The sequence below is a fragment of the Sorex araneus genome, chromosome 2, assembly GCF_027595985.1.
Source record: "Sorex araneus isolate mSorAra2 chromosome 2, mSorAra2.pri, whole genome shotgun sequence".
In the NCBI taxonomy this organism is placed as follows: domain Eukaryota; kingdom Metazoa; phylum Chordata; class Mammalia; order Eulipotyphla; family Soricidae; genus Sorex; species Sorex araneus.
The window spans coordinates 117,484,688-117,505,737 of NC_073303.1; the positions used below are offsets into that span (position 1 = coordinate 117,484,688).

Here is a 21,050-nt window from a genome sequence, read left to right on the forward strand (position 1 = left end):
TGAAACACCGCCAGGAAAAGAACCAACTTTGTACTCAGTCATGCAAGTGTTGACTCATAGTTTTCCTCACTGTGTGAAGTAGGCAAGTCACCGATGTCTCTGGTCTGAGACATTTTTTTACCTAAAATGAGGAGAAACACCTACCTGGTAGGATTGTCGTGATGGTAAGTCATTTCCTGGTGCAAAATAATTACTCTCTAAAAAGCTGTTGCTGAAGGTTTTGTTTGTAGTGTATTGTTAGTAGTGGAAATGTGGGTACTTCAGAAGTAGAGAAGGTCTCTGAAAAGAACCTATAGGCTTTGCCTAACTGAGAAGAGAAGGGAACACTTGGAGAGAGGTTGAGTGAGTTTTCATGTATGTTGCCAAACAGGAAAACAACCATGACCTCACATTGGATATCTGTTAGGACCGAAGCCAGAAAAAAAAAGAGACAAGTTAAAGAAAATATTCAAGTGTCAGACTGTCCATCCACTATTGAGTAGGAGTTTCAGTTGTCAAAGTACAAAGAGTTTGGTGCCTAAAAAAGGTGCTAACAAAATTTTATTTTAAAATATGCAAATGCAAGTAACAAAATTTAATTTAAAAATATATATTCCAACTCTATTTTACAAAGCATGGTTCATGTGAAGTTGGCACCACAAATATTTTGAAAAGTTTCAAGTCTCTCTCTCTCTCTCTCTCTCTCTCTCTCTCTCTCTCTCTCTCTCCCCTCTCTCTTCTTCTCACTCTCTCACACACACACATGTACACACACACACACATGCACACACCACACACACATAGAACATATATTTATTCTTCAAATAAATGGGAACCTCTAAACTAAGGCATATTTTAGTAAATGTGGGGATATTTTCTTTTGGAAAAATTAAAATCTGTTCAAGTCTCATCATTTTCCTTTTTTTTTTCCAGAATTGCCAGTACTGTTGACAGGAGGTTAAAAATGAAAACAAAACCATTTCTGTCTGAATGATGGAGCTCCAGAGACAGAATCATCAGCACATACTCATTTGAATAGCTAACATTCAAATAAAATAGCATATTGTGCCAAAACATTTCATTTTGAAAACAAAACTTCTATTTTGTGTCAATGCTATGGAAAATATAGAAACAGAAAGGATTTTGTTGAAACTTCTTAAGGAAGAAACTAGTAATTTTCTTGATTTCTAGCTTTATCGAGATAAAATTCACATACAACATTTTATAAATTTAAGTCACAAACTTAACTTTATATATTCATATATTACAAAATAATTATAGTGTGGCATTAACTAAAATATCCACCACCTTACATAATTATTCATTTTTTGTAGTCAGGACAGAGGATCTAATCTCAGAAATTTGCAAATCTATAGTAGAGTATTATTAACTATAATCATTTTTTAATGCATTTGATCCCAGAACTTACTCATCTCATAACTGGAAGTTTATATCTTTTGACCAATATCTCCTCACTTACCACAGCTCTTAGCCCCTTTGAACCACCATTCCACTTAATCTTACTGCAAGTTTAGTTTTTTAGAGTCCATACATGACTGAGATCATGTGGTTATTGTCTTTAACAGACTTCACTTAACATAACCCTTCCACATTTCATCGATGTCCTCCCAGAGAGAAGGTTTTCCTTCTTTCCCATGAATGAATAATTCTTTATTATGCACTTATAAGGACACAGATTCACAGAAGAAAAGAACTCTAGGTACACACTTGTCCCCAACTCTGAGAATCTCTGGCTTTCTCAGTGTTAACCCAGGTCAGGAGAAGAAATGATGAGACTAGAACAGACTAATTATTCCAATGCTTCAAATGCTAATAAGCTGTACCTCACCTGTCTACTTTTCAGCAATTAGTAAAGGAACCAGGGTATGGAAAGTACCCAAATGTTTACAAATGAATGGATAAAGAAGTTATACACACACACACACACACACACACACACACACACACACAATGGAATGTCACTCAACTATAAGAAAAGACAGAATCTTGCAGTATACTCTTATTTGTATGAACCTGGAAGGTACCATAGTAAGTAAATAGGTCAGTGGGAAAAGGGCAATCGCTGATTGATTTCAATCATCTGTGGTGTACAGAAAATAAACAAAGAAATAGATAGCTTTAAAGGATGACAAAACCTTGACCTTGGAATACAAAATTAGGGTCCCAAGTAAGAGAGATTGGTAGGGAGGAGTGATGAGGTAGACTGGCTATCTCATCACTGAGAGATAGCCACATTGATGGAGGGTTCTGGGTACTTGGATGGTTCTGGTGAGATTATGGCAGCTGTGTACATCAAAACCATAAACACTAACACTATTGCCAAACTATTACTTAGATTATAATAATTACATTTAATGAGATTATTAAATTGTGTTAACAATTTTAATTTAATTTAATTAAAAGCGAACAAAACATAAGCTGTGCCTATCAGTATTATGGCACTAAAGTATAAGGACATTTAATGCATGACCAGCTAACTGAATTATCTCTTCCATTAAGCCTTAACCTTCTTGAGGAAAGCGCTTTGTCTCTCGCATGATACACCTTCAAATCATCAGTCAAGGGTGCTCCCTAGCACATTGCAGATACAAGCTTGTTGGGTTTATAAGGGAAACCTTACTGCATAAATGATTTCTATATTACATAATTATATTAAAAACACATCTATTTGGTTGAAAAAGAAGAGCAGCTTATGCAGGAAAAATGCTCTTTGAAGCATACATAGGGTTTTAAATGCAGAGAGAGAAACAATTAGAAGGGGTAGAAAAGCATTAGAAATGGCAAATAAGAAACCAAGAGGCATTCAGCTTGGCAGGATCAGAGCCACATACATCAGGCAACATAAGGATTGATTGACTACCATGTTTTGCCATCATTCATACAAACACAGGCAATGGATGACTGTTGAGAAGAATATAATAAAAATATTCCAGGAAGATTCCACTTGAAACGTAATGGGGCCAATCTAAAAATATATATATTGGGACTAGAGTGAAAGATCTGGAGACTTGGAAGAAATGCCAGTAAAAGCATGAAATAAGTGGGGGTGGATGACACTTCAAAAAGAGAGCTAAAAATGAGAATGGAGGACAGAACAGGAAATTCTAAGTGTTAAGGGGACAAGATAAAGCTCTCATGGGAGCATCTCTCCCACAGGAAGTCTGTGCTCTACATAGTTGTACCCATCAAGTCTTTAATCATGCTAACTCAATTCTTATCAAGCCATGTCTCTTTTCTTCCTTTATCTCGCTGTCTCCATTACTGAGCTCTAATATTTTAAGACCTCGGCAATAAACTATATTCATCTCCCAGTTACCACACGGGATCCTAAATTAAAAACACCACGGATTCTAATGGGTAGACAGATTAATTTAAGGACGGATGAATAGATGGTAGAAGAAGAATGGGCAAATATTGTGAAGGAAAAAGTAGAGAATGCAAAAGTCGCACCAAACTAGAACAGAGTTATAGAGGTAAGATAAAATGAAAACTTGAAAACCTAGAGTGTCTCACCTCATCTCTAAAATGTAATAAATCGAAATCAAAGTGTTCAAAAATTAATTACTTTAAAATTCCTTAAAATATCATTGTTTTTGTGTGTGTTTCCTTTCTAGTTAAAATATATGTCCAGGGACTGGAATACAGAGGGGAGGGTGTTTGCCTTGCACGTGGCCAATCAGGTTCAAACTCAGGTACCCAATATAATTCCCCAAAATCACCAGGAGTGACCCCTTAGCATAGAACCAGGAGCAAACCATGAACACCATCAGATGTGTGTCAAAACCCCCAAAATAGATAAACTCTATGCCCAGAATTTCAGAACCCAAACTGTTTACTTTCAATATTTTGATTCAAGATTAACATTCCCTTGTGTTGTTATGAATTTTTCCTAAGTGATTTATTTTTTCTCCCCTCATTCCCATAAGCCTAGTCCCCCAAAATGTTTCAAACCAGAACTATCCTTAGTAAACGAAAGTGAAGTATTGCTGTTCCTCTCTTCCAACCCTTCAGTGATTTCTGTCACACTCAAAATTGAGCCAAAGCCCTTTAAATGGACAAGAGCCTGTGTGGTTCGCACATTCTTCTCCACCATCAACCCCACCCTGCTACACCTCCAATTTTATCTCCTTCAACTCTCCTCACAGTTGCCCTGCTTGAGCCCTTCCTATTTCCCAACATTCCAAACACGCATCTGCTTTAGCACCTCTGCATCGTAGATTCCCTAACCATGGAATACTGTCTCCCAATAAATCCATTTGGTTCCCTCCTCCTGTCCCCCCTCACACCTGCCTTTTCACCTCTGCTCATCCAGAAGCTTCTCCTTAAGACTTCATCAGAGGCCTCCATGATCTGCCCTCTGTCAAACTGAAATTCACCTGATTCCCCTCTCGTTGCTCTTTCTGGAGCTATTTTTCTCCATCGTATATGTTAGTGTCGGACATATTATATATCTGTCAACAAGATTCAGTTCCCACAGCTCCTCAATCGTTTAAAGCCCCTAAAGTCATACTTCTGCTTCAATCTCTACGTTCTCTCCCTGTTCTGGAATCCACCAGACATGATTATGCAGCCATGTTCTTTTCACTTATGCTTACCTCACATCAGCACATTAGTAATCACGTTCTCACCAGCTTGCCCCACCCACCACAGTCTTACACCTTTGCAAGTAAGTTCCCTTCATTTTATTCTCTTGGCATTCAACAAGGACCTAAGAACATAGCATAATTTGTTTTTAATAAATATTTTAAGGACTGAAGATTTAAGATCAATAATAAAAGCTACCACTTAAAGAATTATTGCCATGTGGTAGGGAGAAGAAGCCACCAAACAATGTGATACATTCACCAATTTACGGAGAGAAATAAAACAATTTACCTATAGTTTTTAGTCTATAAGAGACAAAGCACAGACTTTAAACCAAGTTCTACTTAACTTTACTGTCTATATTCTACTCTCTCATTACTATTCCAAATGAAAAATCTGCATTTACTAAGTGACTGCTATGAGCCAGGTGTAATGGCAGATACTTATCACAGTTATCTCTGTTCCACCCTTAGAACTACACTGTGAGATTAAATATTATAAACTTGCTCTTACAAATGAGTAATCTGTAGCCCAGAGTGTTAGTACCTTCACTAAGAATCTACACTGCTTAAGTGCTAATATCAGGTTGTTAAGTAATCAATTCAGCTAAAGCAAACACATTCACTATGCAATTTACCAATTTGCAATTCTGATATTCAACAGTTGAAATGAACAACTACACCCTGACATCTGTAGGTCTGTTTGAAACTAATGCCACTGTTTTCCATGTGATCTGATAACCTAGAAATGCACTTTGCAGTCCATTCCATTACTTTAGCTACTTATCAAGTAAGTAAGGAGAGCTAACTTCTGTGACAGGGAAAATTCAATCAACATGACAATCACAATGGGGATTTTTAGCATTTCATTTATTTTGGTCTAGTTTTAAAACAAAATGTAGGGTGATTCTTTTTCTCATTTGTGTGTGCATATGTGTGTGTGTGGTATGTGTATGTGTGTTAGAGACATCAAGAAACACAGAAAGAGGAAAAGGCAGGGGGAAGGATGAATCAGCTATTCTCCAATTTCTTGATTTTTGGAAATGTATGACAGGAGACATTGCAAACCCTCTGGCTTAGAAAGAGTGCATGAGAGTCACCCTAGGAATCCCAAAGAAGTATTGTTCATCTCTGAGAAACCCTTGAAATCTGTTTCTCAGTGATGGAGGGACTGGGAAACAAACAAATCATATTTTACGCTTAAGAAATCAGGACCTGGGTCTTCAAACCAAAAAGGCTGGGGAACAGGCAATGGCTCAAAGGCCTGGAGCACATGCCTGGCATGCACAAAGCCCTGAGTTCAATCCCCGGCACTGCATGGACCCCTGAGTACTGAGTGTACCTCTAGTGGCCCCTGAGCACCTGAGCACCGCCAGGCCTGATAACAAGCACCATGTCACAGGGCCCAAGCAATGATCCATCTGACCCACACTGCCCGGTCAGGTTGCTAAGGGGAATGGCCCCCTAACAGTCTTTCCAAAAGGATTTTGAGAAGCCTTTGGGAATAGAAGAATAAATACCTGAAAGGAGAATTTCCCTAGCAGCAGGATAATTCCTCCAAGAACCAGTTCAATAGACCTAAATCAGAGCCCTGCAAGTAAGAACGCTTAGAGGCAAGGAGAGCCAATTGCGTCTATTCAAGGATTTGGGTGTAGGTGGTTTTTAAGGGGGAGGATTTGTTGGGAGTTTTTTTTTTAATCATAAGTTCAGCACAGCACCTTGATCTTTATTAAACACCCCTCTGATAGTCTTATTACGGATAAGAGAAAGGAGGGGCCAGATAATGAAGACTGATAGGGGCCCTTATTTACATATGCAATCTGATTGGCCATCTCACAAACCCTCAATTACATAGGCATATCAGATCTGATTGGCCAGTCTTAAAAAAAAGAAAAACTCCTTTACAAAGAACCTAACCAATCAGAAACAGTTAGGAAGAGCCTTATAGTAAGGTATATAAATTCAGTCATAGCACAGGTTGGTTGCGTTGGCGATGCTGACAGGTTAGCGGTACCTGTTGTTGCTCTCCAGTTGAACCCATTACTATGCCGCTACTGAGTTTTCCACCAAAGTCATCGCGAAGTTGGGACTCTGTGAGCCGTAAATAAAAGCTGTAACCCTGAAGACATCTGGTGGTTGGCATGCTATTACTCCCTGTCCACAAACACCTGAAGCTAATCAGATGGGATGTAACAGTAGCACAAAGAAGTAACACTGTTTACCGGTTTACGAAAGCTCCTCAGGGCTTCATGCTTTTCTTCTGTCAATTCAGTCCTGCTTGGCTTGTGCCCCTAGGCCTTCTCCACCTGAAAAAATGGGACCCGAACCCGAGACTTTGTGAGCTGGGAACGCCTGTGAAGCTTGATCCCTAGCTCTAGATGAAAGCAGCTAGGAAAGACCTTTAGAATTAAAACAGGTCATTTGGGCTTCAGCATTTGAATTACAAGTACTTGGGACTGACTGGTTTTCAGATCTGGTGCTTTAGGATGCTTAGACGATTCCTGAGAATCAGTTATTTAAAATTATAAGTAGGAACGAAAGTACAGTGAGGGACAGAAAACAAAGGAAAAGAAGGAAAATGAGAGAAGAAAAGAATGAAGAGGGGAAGCTGGGGTGATTCGTTTTAAAATGTGGATTTTAGCTCTGTTGGGGTTTTTGTTTAATATTGTTCACTCCTGCCATCTAGTGGTATTATGTGGTAATGTGTAAATTAGATTTGAAATCACAAGAAACTTCTATAAAAAAAAAAAAAGTCAAGGGGCAGGAATGTGGCTCCATGGTAAAACACATGCCTTGCATGAGTGAGGCACTGGATTTGATGTTAAGCACCACAAGGAAATAAAAGAAGAGACAGCCATTTGCCTCTGTTTTTATTCACTTTGGGATTTGGGGCCATACCCCGCGTTGGTCGCTTCTAGCTCTAAGCTCAGGGATCACTCCTGGCGGGCTCCTGTACCCACTGTACCCAGTGGAATGCTGGGGATTGAACCCAGGTCTCAAACACGTACAAAACAAGCACCCTACCAGCTGTACTATCGATCCATCCCTAGCTATTTTTGCCTTTGTGATGAGTTCTCTCTGTTGCAGACATGATTGTGAATGTTTTATAACTGGTAAGATCCACACATCTCAGTAAAGAGCCCAGGCTCCAATTATGAAAAAATTAGTTTATGATTTCTAGAATTTCCACTCACCCAGTATCTTACTTCAGATAAAGTTCCAGAAAACTGATGCATTCTAGAATTCTGGCATTTTGATAATCTCCTTTTCCTAAAACAAATGAAACAAATAAAAAAAAAACAGAAAAACAAAAAGCAACCTATACTGGTTTAAAAATTCTATTCCTCCACCTCTCTCCAACAGCCAGGCAAGCTAGCCAGAGTATCTCGCCTGCAAGGCAGAGTCTGGCGAGCTACCTGTGGCGTATTTGATATGCCAAAAACAGTAACAAGTCTCACAATGAAGAATGGAGACGTTACTGGTGCCCGCTCAAGAAAATCGATGAGCAACGGGATGACAGTGACAGTGATATTGTTTTAAATCCTTATCAAACAAGCATCCAGTACCAAAGTTACAGTGAATGATTCCATATAACTTGGTTTCTTGCAAGATACTCTTAAATCCAAGATTGAAGAGACTGATAAAATAGAATGGATTGACTCAATTGAGTCAATGACCAGAAATATCTCTCGGCTCTTTTTTATGCTGGCAGGAGAAAGAACCTGCTGGTACACAACACAGTCTCTGGTTTCAAGTTTTCTTTTTTCTGATGCTTCAAATCTTTTTTCCTCCAAAGACTAGCCTTTTCCATAGTTATAATCATCCTTGTACGAATCCTGCTGTGAACACACAGGTATACCCAACTGCTGTGTCGCAGGCTCCCTGAGGAGAGAAGTACACGGAAAAGCAGCTCTGAAAGTTTGACAAATCCTACACCTTCGGAGTTAACATTGCTTCTGATTGTAGGCAGGCAGATAGGGAAGGCTCCCTCCCCAGGCGAGGGCAGAAAATTTCCTGGAAGTATTAGCTCGTAAGTTGCAAAGGCCAACCTTACAGAAAACAGGAACTAAAGCCTGATAACACCCTCACCTGGCACCAGCAATGGACCTTGAGGAGACCATCCAGCTCCAGCAGAAACAAAATACCAGGGAAATGAATTTCAAAGAAGACCGGCACCACTCCCAGCTCCCTTGTGCAACCTCCTTAGCAAGGGACTTTGACCTAGGTAGAAGCCCCACTTAGGGCCAGGTTGAAGAAACCCTATAAAGGCCACCTTGAACAAAGGAAGGGTGCGCATATACTGCCCGAGCCCATGTGCTGCTTGTGCCCACATGGCCAAGCACATGTGGTGTCCGAACACATGTGTTGCCCGCATCTCCCCTCTTGAGATGTGTCCTTTCATGCTTTCATATCTAGTGCTGGGATGTCTGTAGGGGCTCTCTCCACCCTTGCAAAAGCCCAGGTTCTCTCTTGAGCACATTATGTTACTCTCCACTCTCTCCCACTTTCTCTCCCTCCTTCCCTTCAAAACCTCCAAATAAAATCTGTTTTACTTCACTGTTTGTCTACTCCTGAAATATTTTTCTGCAAGGCAAGACAAGAACCTAGTAACCCTGGGTCCCAGGTGGCAGAGGTGGATGGGGAGAAAGTGACCGTCTTTCTCCTCCCCACTTCACATAAATAACCACCCATATCACTTCTACTTTTTTTCCAGAAGGCAAAAACTCAAGGAAAATTGGATCCGTGGAATAATGAGCTACCAACATGTCTAGTTCTGGTTCATTCTCTCAAGGAGAGTTTTGGCACCAAGTATTCGCAGGTCTAGATAGGTGGATGACACAGCAAAAGAAAGAATGTGGCAAGCTGCAAGAGAGGATGCCAGGACACACTTACAGAAAAGATCATAGGGAAAAACGTTTGGGGCATCAGGGGTGTTTGACTAAGATCTCTAAAATCTAGCTCAGGGAGGTTTTTTTCAGCGGGAATTTATTTTCCAGTGGGAAGTTATTCTTCATGTTGTACGTCTTGATTGTCTGAGTGAAAAGTATTGGCAGAAAAGTCTTTATGTAACAGAAACAACTTTGCAAAAGAAATCTCCTAGAAGGGCCACTCTGCCATGACCTTTGCTCACTTAAGGACTTCCTTCCTTCCTTCCCACCTCTTCACTCTGAACTCCCTGGGTTACCCAGAGGCCCTTCTTGGGTTCTTTGTTCTTCCTTTCCTGCCACAAGGACCTTTGGACCCATGGCAATCTGATCTCAGATTAAGTAGCACTGCAGCACTGTCTTCCCGTTTTTTCATCAATATGCTTGAATGGGCACCAGTAATATCTCCATTGTGATTAACTAGCTCCTCCTTAAAGTGGTCAGGAGTGATTGGACTTAATCTTTAAGGCCTCGAATTTCATCGCTGGCACCCTATGATCCTTGAGCTCCACTCGAGATAACCTAGTTGGTTCCCAAGCATGGCTGGGTGACCCTGGTGGGAGCTAAAAGTGCTGAAGCACTAAATCACTTGTCCTGTCTGGTTGGTTGAGTATCACTAGAAGTGGCCCCCAGGTCTCTTGAGCACTACTTGGGAGCATTGTAGTAACTCTCCACATTAAAAGCATTAAAATCTCATCTTAAGGAGCAAAGAGATAGTATAAAGGTTAAGGCACTTGAAATAGCCCCAAAGTTGCTGCAAGAGCCTAATAAGACCCTCAAAAAGAAAACGGGGAGGGGGGAGGAAATAAGGCCTGATAAGACCCTCACCCATCTGCAGCAGACCCAGACCCAGAGAAGCTCCTGCAGAAACAAAAGTCCAAGAAAGGAATTTCAAACATGACCATCACTTCTCCCAATGCCCCTGGTAACCGCCTCAGCAACAGACTTTGACATAGGTAGAAGACCCACATGGGGGGCAGGTTGGAGAAACCCTATAAAGCCCACCTTGAACAAAAGAAGGATGCACATATGCTGCCCAAACCCATGTGCTGCTTGTGCCCATGTGGCCGAGCACATGCGATGCCTGGGCACATGTGTCGCTCACGTCTCCCCTCTTGAGATGTGGACTTTCATGCTTTCATGTTAATGCTGGGATGTGTGTAAGGGCTCTCTCCGCCCTTGGAGAAGTCCACATTCTCTCTTAAGCACGTTACTCTCTTTCTCTCTCACTCTCTCCCGCTCCACACCTTCAAGACTCCCTCAAATAAAATCTATTCACTTCACTGCTTGTCTGCTCTTGAAAATCCTTTCTGCGAGGCAAGAGAAGAACCCAGTAACCTTGGGTCCTGGATGGCAGAGACGGATCTGGAGAAAGTGACTGTCTTTCTCCTCCCCACATCACCCATGGGGCCCACCCAACATCACTTGTACATCACTTTATACATCACTTTGTATATGAAAAGCATGAACATTCACACTTAATACATGAAAACCATAGACAGTAACACTATGTTGCTTATTATAACAGGTAAAATATATCACTCCCTAAGAGTCAGTTTCACAGTGTGATGTCACCAGAACTTCAAGGATAGGCGGGCGACGCATATACAGGGTTGGAGGGGTAATGCTGCATTTCTGAAATTATGCCCTATTGGAAAACCTTGAAATACGATTAAAAAATAAAAAGACATAACCCCGGGGCACCAGAGATAGTTCATTGGCTTAGGACAGCTGACTTGTAAGCATAAGGTTGAGAGTTTGATGCCCAGTGCCAGCACATGCGATGCCAAGAAGATCCTGGCAGTCTGCTGGCTGTGATTATTGATACCACAAGTAATTGCAATTCCCAGCCAAACTACCACCTCATGTGTGAGCTGAATAAGTGGGGTGCATCACTCAAAGATGTGTGAACACTACGGGAAGCCAAGTCCTGGCAAGCACCAAGACCAACCTGCACCCCTGCTAAGGAGCTCCACTCCCATGAGCATACGTGCAAACACCAGGGCTAAAATGAAGTGCAACCTTCAGCTGAGTCTTTGAGCATCATGACCTGGTGTGCGACCCGTGCAAGTGAGCCTCCCAGCTAGGCTTGTGTGCAAGCTCCAGCCATCACTACAAGTGTGGTGTGTGACAAAAGACAGAGGAAAAGAGGGGGAAGACATCACAGACTCTGAAACGGTTTCCCTGCCTGCTTTCTTTCTATCCTTCTTTGTCCATGAAGATACTATCACTTTCTCTTCTGCTGTGCCTTTTTACTTTGTGGCTAATTATCTTTTTTTTGTCACACACCACACTCCACCTCTTGGAACAAACAAACAAAAAAAAAGTCTCTGAATCTTTGCTTCAAAAGTATCTGAATCTTTGCTCCAATCTACCCCAGGCTTGACAGGAAACTGAAGGGATTTATCAAGGGGCTATTGATCAAGCGACTCTGGCATGATTTCAAGGGCACTGTCAGTGTAACACTCAGGGGCGGCGCATGACAGTGGGCTGTGCCAATTTCGTGACTAGACCTGAAGGGCATTTTCACTGAGAGATTTGAGGGGCAGCATCACTGCCACGTCTGAAGGGCATGGTAATTAATACACCTGAAGGGCGGTGTCATTGATAGATTGTCATTGATAGAACTGAAGGGTGGCTCCACTGACAAATAGGAAGGGCATTGTCATTGATCCGAAAGGGCCTGAGGCAGGTCTTACTGGGCCCCAGAGAATGGGGAAAAGAAATGAACCTGCAGAGGAGAGGCCCAGCCTGGTGCTTCCTTCAGCGGGAACTGGGATGTCTCTGCTCCCTTTTCTTCATCCTTTAGCTCACCCACATGACAAAGAGCAGGCCAGGCAGGGACAGCGGGCCTCCAGAAAACACAGATGACTGGAAACAACAGCCAGACAGAATGATAGAGCTGGGCTTGACAGAAGTGCTGGGGAGATGGCTCAGTTTCGGGGAACACATGCCTATCATGCACAGGGTCCTGAGTTAGACCCCCAAGCATCATTGGGTGTAGGCCTGTTAGCCCCCAGCAATGCCATACCCAAGCAGTCCAGTCCATGGGGGCGGGGGTAATCCTGAACACTGATAAGAGTTCCCTGCCCAGAAGATAAAAAATTCAAAATAAATCTATATGCATGCAATAAGGAGCAGTGTGATGACTAGATCTTCAAAACCAAATATTAAGTTTTATTCTTTCTGAAGATAACCTTCAGTTGAATAGACCCACTTCCCAGGAAGGTAGGGAGAAGGTTGGCTTTGGTGGCCAGAGAGATGCTCAGTGGGCCGGTGTACATGCTTCTCATGCAAGAGGCCTGGGTTTGATCCCTGGCACCACATGGGTTGCTGAGCACTGAGCTAGGAGTCACCCTGAGTACCAATGATTATAGCTTTCCCCAGGAAAAAAAAATAAGTGAAAAAGGAAAGGGAAGGGGAGGAAAGGGAAGGAAAGGGTTACAGTGCCTGCAACCTCAATCGGAGGGGTGTTACTGCAGTTGTGGGGTGATGGAGCCCCCTAGTGCATTGGAGACTGACAGTCACAATGGTCCCCCAATTGATGGACAGAAGAATGGATCACAGGCTGATGGCCAGCAACACTTTTGTTAAAAATAAATCAGGCTAATATAGGGAAAGAGCAACGGCTTAAAGCGTGGGGCGACTGGATAAAAGGGGAAGCAATGCAGAGAGAGTTTAGCACCAAGAAAAAGTTTTACGTTGGGGCTGGAGAGATAGTACAGCGAGTTGCACAGCGCATAGGACATTTTCCTTGCACTCGGTCGACCAGGATTCGATCCCCGGGATCCCATATGTTCCCTCAAACACCGCCAGGAGTAATTCCTGAGTGCAGAACCAGGAGTAACCTGAGCATCGCAAGGTATGGCCCAAAAAGAAAAAAAAAATAAAAAATCAATTAAAAAATAAATTTCACACAAGCATGGAGAATTCATGGGTGAAACATGGGTGTAGCGGGGGCAATAGTAAATCAATTAACATAAGGTCCAAGGTCAAGCCCGAACTGCTCATAATCAGAGGGGCAATGATTCAGGTTCGGTTAATTTGTTAACTGAACCACAGTGATGACAAATTATGGGGAGACGGCGCCCCTTTCCGTGCTGTTCTTCCCCATCTCTTTCGCATCGAACCTCTTTCCCCTGGAGGATTTCTCAACGGGATGGCATGCCCCCCACACACACAACCGCCCCCCTCCCCTACCCTTGGGAGTGGGTTCAGAAACAGTGCAAGCAAGGAATCCAACAGAGGAGGAAAAACATGAAGGGAAAAGGGTCCATTTTAGCAGTGAAAGTGACAGAAATCCCCAGGAAATAGAGAGACGACCCAACTTTTCCTTCTGCAACATCCTTCTTTGCAGAGTCAAGTGCCATGAAACCAACCAAACAAGCATTTTTAACTATTGGTGTTTCATCCTCTGGTGAAAGTAGATTGAATCTCTTTCCTAGCTATTTCTCGCGAAGATGGAATGGTCATTTTTTTCATAAGTAGGAATGCACGTACGGGAGATCAAAGTGGTTAGCCTTCAGAGATGAGTTTTCCTTTCCTTCCTGCATCTTGGTAGCAGTAATGAAGCCTGGGAAGATTTCTAAAATATCTGAGTGAGAAAGGAAAGTCATTACAGAGAATTACTGGAATGAAATCGGTGGCAGTGGGCCATGTTCTCAATCACAATTAAAATGCCATCTTCAAAGTAGCCTCCATCAGCCCTGAACATCATGCACCAGATTTTCTGCGCGAGGTTCAGATTTTAGTGCAGCTGGTGTGGTCATAGATCTGTGAACGCCATTTATGTAGCTAATGCTAAGCCATCGGTGGAAGCAATTTCCATGGGTACTACTGAATAATATTAATAGTTTTTACAAAGCTTTCCCAAAGAACATATTTCAATGTCCTTTTTAAAAATCTGGAGGTAAACTCCTTGAGGACATTATTTAAAATCTACTTTTGCAAGTGTTTCCCCAGGAGGATGGCCCCGCTGGCCTGCATTATGCAATGTGCTCTATTGCAATTAATCTGAAATCCCTCCACCTCCATCTAAGTGGAACAGCGATGGAACAAAACAACAGGCAAATGAACCTTCTCACTTTATTATTCACATGCTGTGTTCCATCGTTGTTATTCAGAGGTGAGTTTCTTCAGAGAACAAAAGTAATTAGGTGTGCTGAAGCTGAATTTTTTCAGTGTAGGCGGAAAAATTAAATCATCTACCCTGGAAATGACCAAAGTGCGACCAGTAGGGCTCACACCCCCTGGCATCTTCCTGGCCTGAGGGGCGCTAGGGATTTAAATGAGTGCGAAATTTATACCTCTACCAAGGACCAGTGGACTGGAGTGATAGCACGCGGGTAGGGCATTTGCTTTGCACATGCCCAACCTGGGTTTGATTCCTCTGTCCCTCTGGGAGAGCCCGGCAAGCTACTGAGAGTATCCCACCTGCACAGCATAGCCTGGCAAGCTACCCGTGGCATATTCAATATGCCAACAACAGTAACAAGTCTCACAATGGAGATGTTACTGGTGCCCGCTCGAGCAAATTGATGAACAATGGGATGACAGTGCTATAGTGCTACAAAGGACCAATAGTGTAATGTGGGAAGGACTTACTAATCCTCCCTGGGCCTAAGTGAATTCATCTATACAAAGGGGATCATCACTGTGTGAAGCTCACTGAGGGATAGGAGAGAATGAGAGAACAGGCACAATGCTTTAGCTGTACTACATGCAGACATGCATATAGTTCTACATGGAGACAGTACTACATGTAGTACTACCTGTAGATGTACATATAATATTATAGGTTGAAAGTACTATGCATGCATATGAACAGTACTACATGTGGACGTACACATAGCACTACACAGAGGCATATGCATCAACAGTACTACATGTAAATATACACATAGTCATTACTACACATAGGCAATACTGCACACAGACAGTACTACACATAGAGAATACTACATATAGGCGGTACTACACATAGACATACACATAGAGAGTATTATACAAAGACAGTACTACACATAAACATGCACACAGACTATTACACAAAGACAAGACTATACAGACATACATATAGTTAGTGCTACTACTGGACATACACAAAGACAAGTCCTACAGTACCATATGCAGGCAGTACTGCATAATAGGTGCTCAGAGTACACAAACTGCCTATTTCTAGACTTTTCTAGGCACAAATCATGAGCCAAGCTTATTCTTCGGCATGCCTAAATTCCCCATGACTACAAACAACTCCATCCTTCCTCGGAGTAAGTTTTGCTCCCAATCTTTGGATACTACTTGTTCGTCCCCAAATCATTGCTTCCATCTTCTAAAGCTCCTGCTGTAGAGGAGCACGAGTGCCTGGAAGACTCTGCTTTCTCCCTGGGACTTTGCATTAAGAGGAAAGAAACAAAGCAATAGTTAGTGCAGCCCTATGCAGGAAAGGAGAAGGAACCTGGAAATTTCAATAAAGATGTAAACTTCTCCCTCTCCTTTGACCCCCTGGGACTTAACCTGACAGCACCCTATTTTTGTCATAAAACTCTTTGCCTTCAATATTTTTTGAGAACGAATATGGAAATATTATTACTCCTATTTCCATTTGACTTCGTCTAAAAAGAACTACCAGGACGACCACCATCTGGGAGCACTTTGGCACTACTGCAGAAATCTGGGAAGATACCATTGTTGACAACATCAAAGAGGAATACGATCGACTGGTTCAGTACCTCCATGATTATGCGAGGAATGCAGAGAGAGCAAAAACCACAAAAGGTCGCCTGTCTTCAAAAACTCTCGAGCTTATTCGCTAACATGGCCTGGCGTGAGCCTCAGGCAATCACAAGCTAACGTCTGAGCTCGAAAAGCTATGTAGAGAAGAGATAAAGGAAGACCTCAAAGAGAGAAGAGCAGCAGTGTTGGCTGATGTGGCAAGGGCCGGGAAAAGTATTTGCAACACCCACCTGTCCTTTGCCAACTATAAGACCAAGATGACTGCACTCTGACGTCCTGATCCATCTATCACATCTTCCAGAAAGGCAATGGAAAATGTTATCCACGACTTCTACTCAGTTCTTTTTGATAGCCACATCCACCTGCCCATATACCAAATTCCGCAGGATGGATGTGTCATTCCCAGCATTCTCTCTTCCAAAATCTGACATGCCATTTCATCAGTAAACAACGACCTGGCATTTAAACTGTGTAGGATGAAGAGAGCAGCCTGGAATGCCTTCAAGAGCATCAAAGAAGTTGTTAAGACAATGAAGAACCTCCGGCTCTGGGCACATCTTTTCGACTCCACTGTTCTTCCTGCACTAACATATGCCTCAGAGACCAAGGCCCTATGAAAACAGGATGAGAAAGCTGCTATTCGCTATTTGGGTATCCCAAAGAGGAATAGAAAGCGCTATGCTTAGAGTATCATGTTTCACTCAAGTGAGAGAAGGAATCAGGAGTTCCTACCTCCGTTGACAATCAAGAATCAGGGACGCTGTCTCATTTGCCAAAGCATCAAAAATCAGATGGGCCAGACATGTATTGTGATTTAGAGACGACCGCTGGATTAGAGCTGTTACCGACTGGATTCTATGGGACGTCAAAAGACCGTGTGGCCGCCCACCTACGAGATGGTCAGACTTCTTTGTCAAGACCCGAATGAACGGTTTGAGGCTCTTCATGTTTCTGGAGTGAGCTATGCCATTGGGCTACACTAGCACGAAACAGGGATGAATGGAGATGTTACTGGCACCCATTCGAACAAATCAATGAACAACAGGATGACAAGTGATACAAGTGATACCAAACATGTAGACTTTTTATCCTAAAAGGATCTCATTTTGTCAAATGCTTGTCCTGCATCAATTGAGATGATCAAATTACTTTACTCCTTTATTGTTGTAACATTGTATGTCTCATTAATTAATATTTGAATATTGAAACAACCTTGGATCCAAGGGAGGAAATCCCACTTAATTAATTGCTTTTCTATTCTTTTTTAATTTATTTCTGATTTTCTCTGTTTTCTTTTTTCTACTCACTTTGGCCTTCTTTTTTTTTTTAGCTTCTTGAGGTATAAAGTTATTTATCTGACATATTTTCAGACTTCCAGCATAATAAACTCTTAAAACTGCTGTTTTGAATCCCATAAATGTCATTGTGCTATATTTTGACTTTTGTGTATTTATTCTGATCATTTATGCTGATCTTTATGCTGATTTATTCAACTCATTCCATGTTCAGAAGCACATTAGTTTTGAAATTTTCTAGTTCTTCCTGGATATCCACATGTAAGAAAATGAAATTAAAACTACCTCACACCCTCCGCCAAAGTAAGATAAAAGTGTATTAAAGATCCAGAGATTGGACTAGAGTCCATAAAATACATTGAAAAAATGTTGACAGAACTCTCTCCTTTCTCCCTTCAGATTTATTTTTATTGAATAGAGTTGTTAGTCTAACACTGGGTGCATGGATCTATTTGTAATTATGATTTCCTGTTGCGGAGTCAAGCCCTTAATATATATACGTGTCTTGTTATGTCTGTTGAATTAAAGTTAGTTTTATCTGATATAACTTTAGCTTCTCAAATTCCATGGAATATTTTTCCTATCTCTTCACTTTGAGTGTGTGCCTGTCCTTGAAGCTATAGTGAGTTGTAGATCACGAATCATGAAATCCCGTTAATCACCGATTTCTCGGGCGGGCTCAGTAACATCTCATTCGTCCTTTCCCTGAGATCTTAGAAGTCTATCTCGACTCTGCCCTCCTAACGATGTTGTACTGGGGACTCTTCAGGGTCAGGGGAAGGAGATCCAGCTTGTTACTGGATTTTGCATACGAATACACCATGGGAAACTTTCAAGGCTGTCCCATGTGGGCAGGAAACTCTCAGAAGATTGCCAGTTTCTCTCAAAGGGAGAAGTAGGCTAAAGATATCTGAGATATTCTTTAATTCATTCAGCTATTCTACACTTTTACTGGGGAATTTTGTCCCAGATTTCTCGTTCCCTTATGCTCTTTTTTCTTTTCTTCCTGTCTTTCTTTTGTGAAGTGATAGTTTCGAACAGTGATAAAGCATTGATTTTTGTGATCTATTCTAGATGTTTGCCTTGTCATCATTACAATGCTACATAAAACATCAAATATATACAATACCAGGCTGAGTGCTGACAACCTCTTGTTTGAAGATTGGTACTGAGGTTTAAATATATGGCCTCTCCCAGGACCATTGTTTTGGGCCAAATTCTGCACATGCTCTCTAGCCATCTGCAAAATCTCGCCTCATCACTGTCAGGGGTATAAGAGTCTTGGGGTGCCTTGGGAGTGATAATGTGCCGGGAACCAATGCCTAGGAACAGCCAGAAACCCATGCCTGGGAATAGCCAGAAATCTATGCCTGGGAACTAAAATGTCAGTACAAACTGACCTGTAACTAGGAACAACCGTTTCTTGGGAAAGGTTGCAGAACAATGCCCAGGGAAACTGCCATCGGGGCCCACATCCAGTTTCGTTAAACATTTGCATGCTTTGCTATTCTCCCATTCTGTCCACTTCCTCATATAATCAATTATAAAAGACTAGCTTAAGAGAAATAAAGTTGGAGCTTTCTCCCATTCTTGTGTCTGTCTGTGTCTGTCTCTTTCTCCTTGTGTCTGTCTCCTTTTACTCTTGCACCCTCTCCCAGCTACCTATGTTGACCAAGTCCGTGGGACGGGACACTGTTGGATAGCATTGGTTTGTCCTGCTCCCCTTGCCACTAGGAGCTTGGGTTTATCAGTCACACCCATCAAAGTGCTCCCGAGTCACTCCCATTCCTTTGTTTATCTGTAACCACTTCTACCAGTTTATCTGCTCTTCCTCTAATCAAACTCTATTAATTTGTAAGGTCCGACCTTGCTAGGACAGTGAGCTTGTATTGTAAGTTAATATTGTCTTTCTCCTCTCCTATGTCTTTTGAATAGTTTACTTTAAAACAATATCCTTGGGGCTGGAGCAATAGCACAGTGGGTAGGGCATTTGCCTTGCATGCAGCCGACCCAGGTTCGATTCCCAGCATCCCATATGGTCCCCTGAGCACTGCCAGGAGTAATTCCTGAGTGCAGAGCCAGGAGTAACCCCTGTGCACAGCCGGGTGTGACCCCAAAAAAAGCAAAAATAATAATAATAAAAAAAATAAAACAATATCCTTTTTGTATGGACAAATAAAGACATTTATTAATATGCTTTGGTAACATGGGATTTAATTGGCTTCAAATATCATTCACTCCCAAGCATCAGCTTTCTGGACTTAAGCCTCAGCTGCCCTTGCTTCCTAGCACCCCCAAAAGCAGGGTCCCAACGAGGGATGGGACGGACCCAGGGCAAGCGGTGAGTTATGTGCTACCCTGGCATCGAGATGGGCCTGGCCAAAGCGCCTAATGCTTAACTATATGTTAAGAGCTTGGTCATGGGCATGTCATGTCATGATCCAAAAGCAATGATGAGACTAGGGCCCTGCTAGGGCTAGGAAAGACTAATCTGGCCTGAGCACTGTAGTCTGATATCGAGGTGACCCCCGGAGAGCAATTCTATAAGCTTAATGCGTCTGTCTCTTGCTATGTCCATACAAAATGATTCATAATATGAATACTTATATGTTAGTTGGACAAAGAGAGGAGAAACACGCCCATGGGATTCCGCTCTTGGGCGGATGTCCTGCTGAGAGAGATTCTGTCCTAGTGAAAGCATCCCCTAAGGGATAGAACTTTACCCCCTATTGATTGTAACCACACCTATGCATAAGCCCCCCGGGGGCCACCGCATCCAGGGCCGATGTGGGAGATTTAAGGTGGATGTATGAGGGGGCTGGGGGCGAGTTCCAGGGCAGACAGATCCAGAGGAGAAGGAGAATGAAGTAGGATGGGGGAGGAAGAAGCAGGAGGAGAATCAGAGGAGAATGGAGATGGGAATGGAATAAACTGTGATTGAGACCAACCATCTTGCCTCCGTTCCTTCCTTTGCCTGCCTCATCATCGCCATCAACATCCCCAGGGTGGGGGAAGCGGCTGGAGACTACCAAACGCGGCGGGAGAGTCAGCGCTGCTGCCCTGGGCCCGGCGCGGTGCCGTGAGGCACTCCTTTGCCCTTTCTTTTTCTTTTTTGTGTTTTTACACAGGACACTAATGGGCCAGTTGGGGAGGAAACTGCAGGCTAGCATCCCAGAAGCTTGTGGGCAGTCTCCTGAAAGAATGCATAGAGTGGTGGTAAGATCTGATTCCTTTGTACATGTTCCAAGATCTGACAGCATGTCACTCAGCTCCTTACTGCCTCCCACCCAGTCATGCAGCTCATGACTCAGTCTTCAGGATGGGACAAGAGAGATTTCTGATCTCTACACAGCATTCAACACACATAAGTAAAACATTATCTTCCTCACACATTCTCCTGTAGAAGTCACAGTCTAAGAAGGACTCTTTAGTTGTTGAATTCTGCCTAGTTTTCAGAAGGAATGAGTAAATAATCCCCAGCAGCTCCTCCTACCTTCTCCAATATAATCAAT

The 21,050-nt window shown here is 42.4% G+C and overlaps 1 protein-coding gene across 5 annotated transcripts in view; it reads right to left on the reverse strand.

Annotated features, from left to right (window-relative positions):
* The window catches only part of LOC101549976 (nonsense-mediated mRNA decay factor SMG5-like), a 138,692-nt gene that overhangs the window by 30,832 nt on the left and 86,810 nt on the right, over positions 1 to 21,050 (reverse strand). The window contains exons 1-2 of one of the 5 annotated variants that reach the window (XM_055126698.1): positions 7,778 to 7,853; positions 6,806 to 6,889 (exon numbers count right to left, since the gene is read on the reverse strand). The exons of 3 other annotated variants lie outside the window; for them this stretch is intronic. The gene's annotated coding sequence lies outside the window, so the exon portion shown is untranslated. Of the gene's footprint in view, positions 1 to 6,805; positions 6,890 to 7,777; positions 7,854 to 21,050 lie in introns of those variants that run through there. One more of the 5 variants, XM_055126701.1, reaches the window with a different exon arrangement.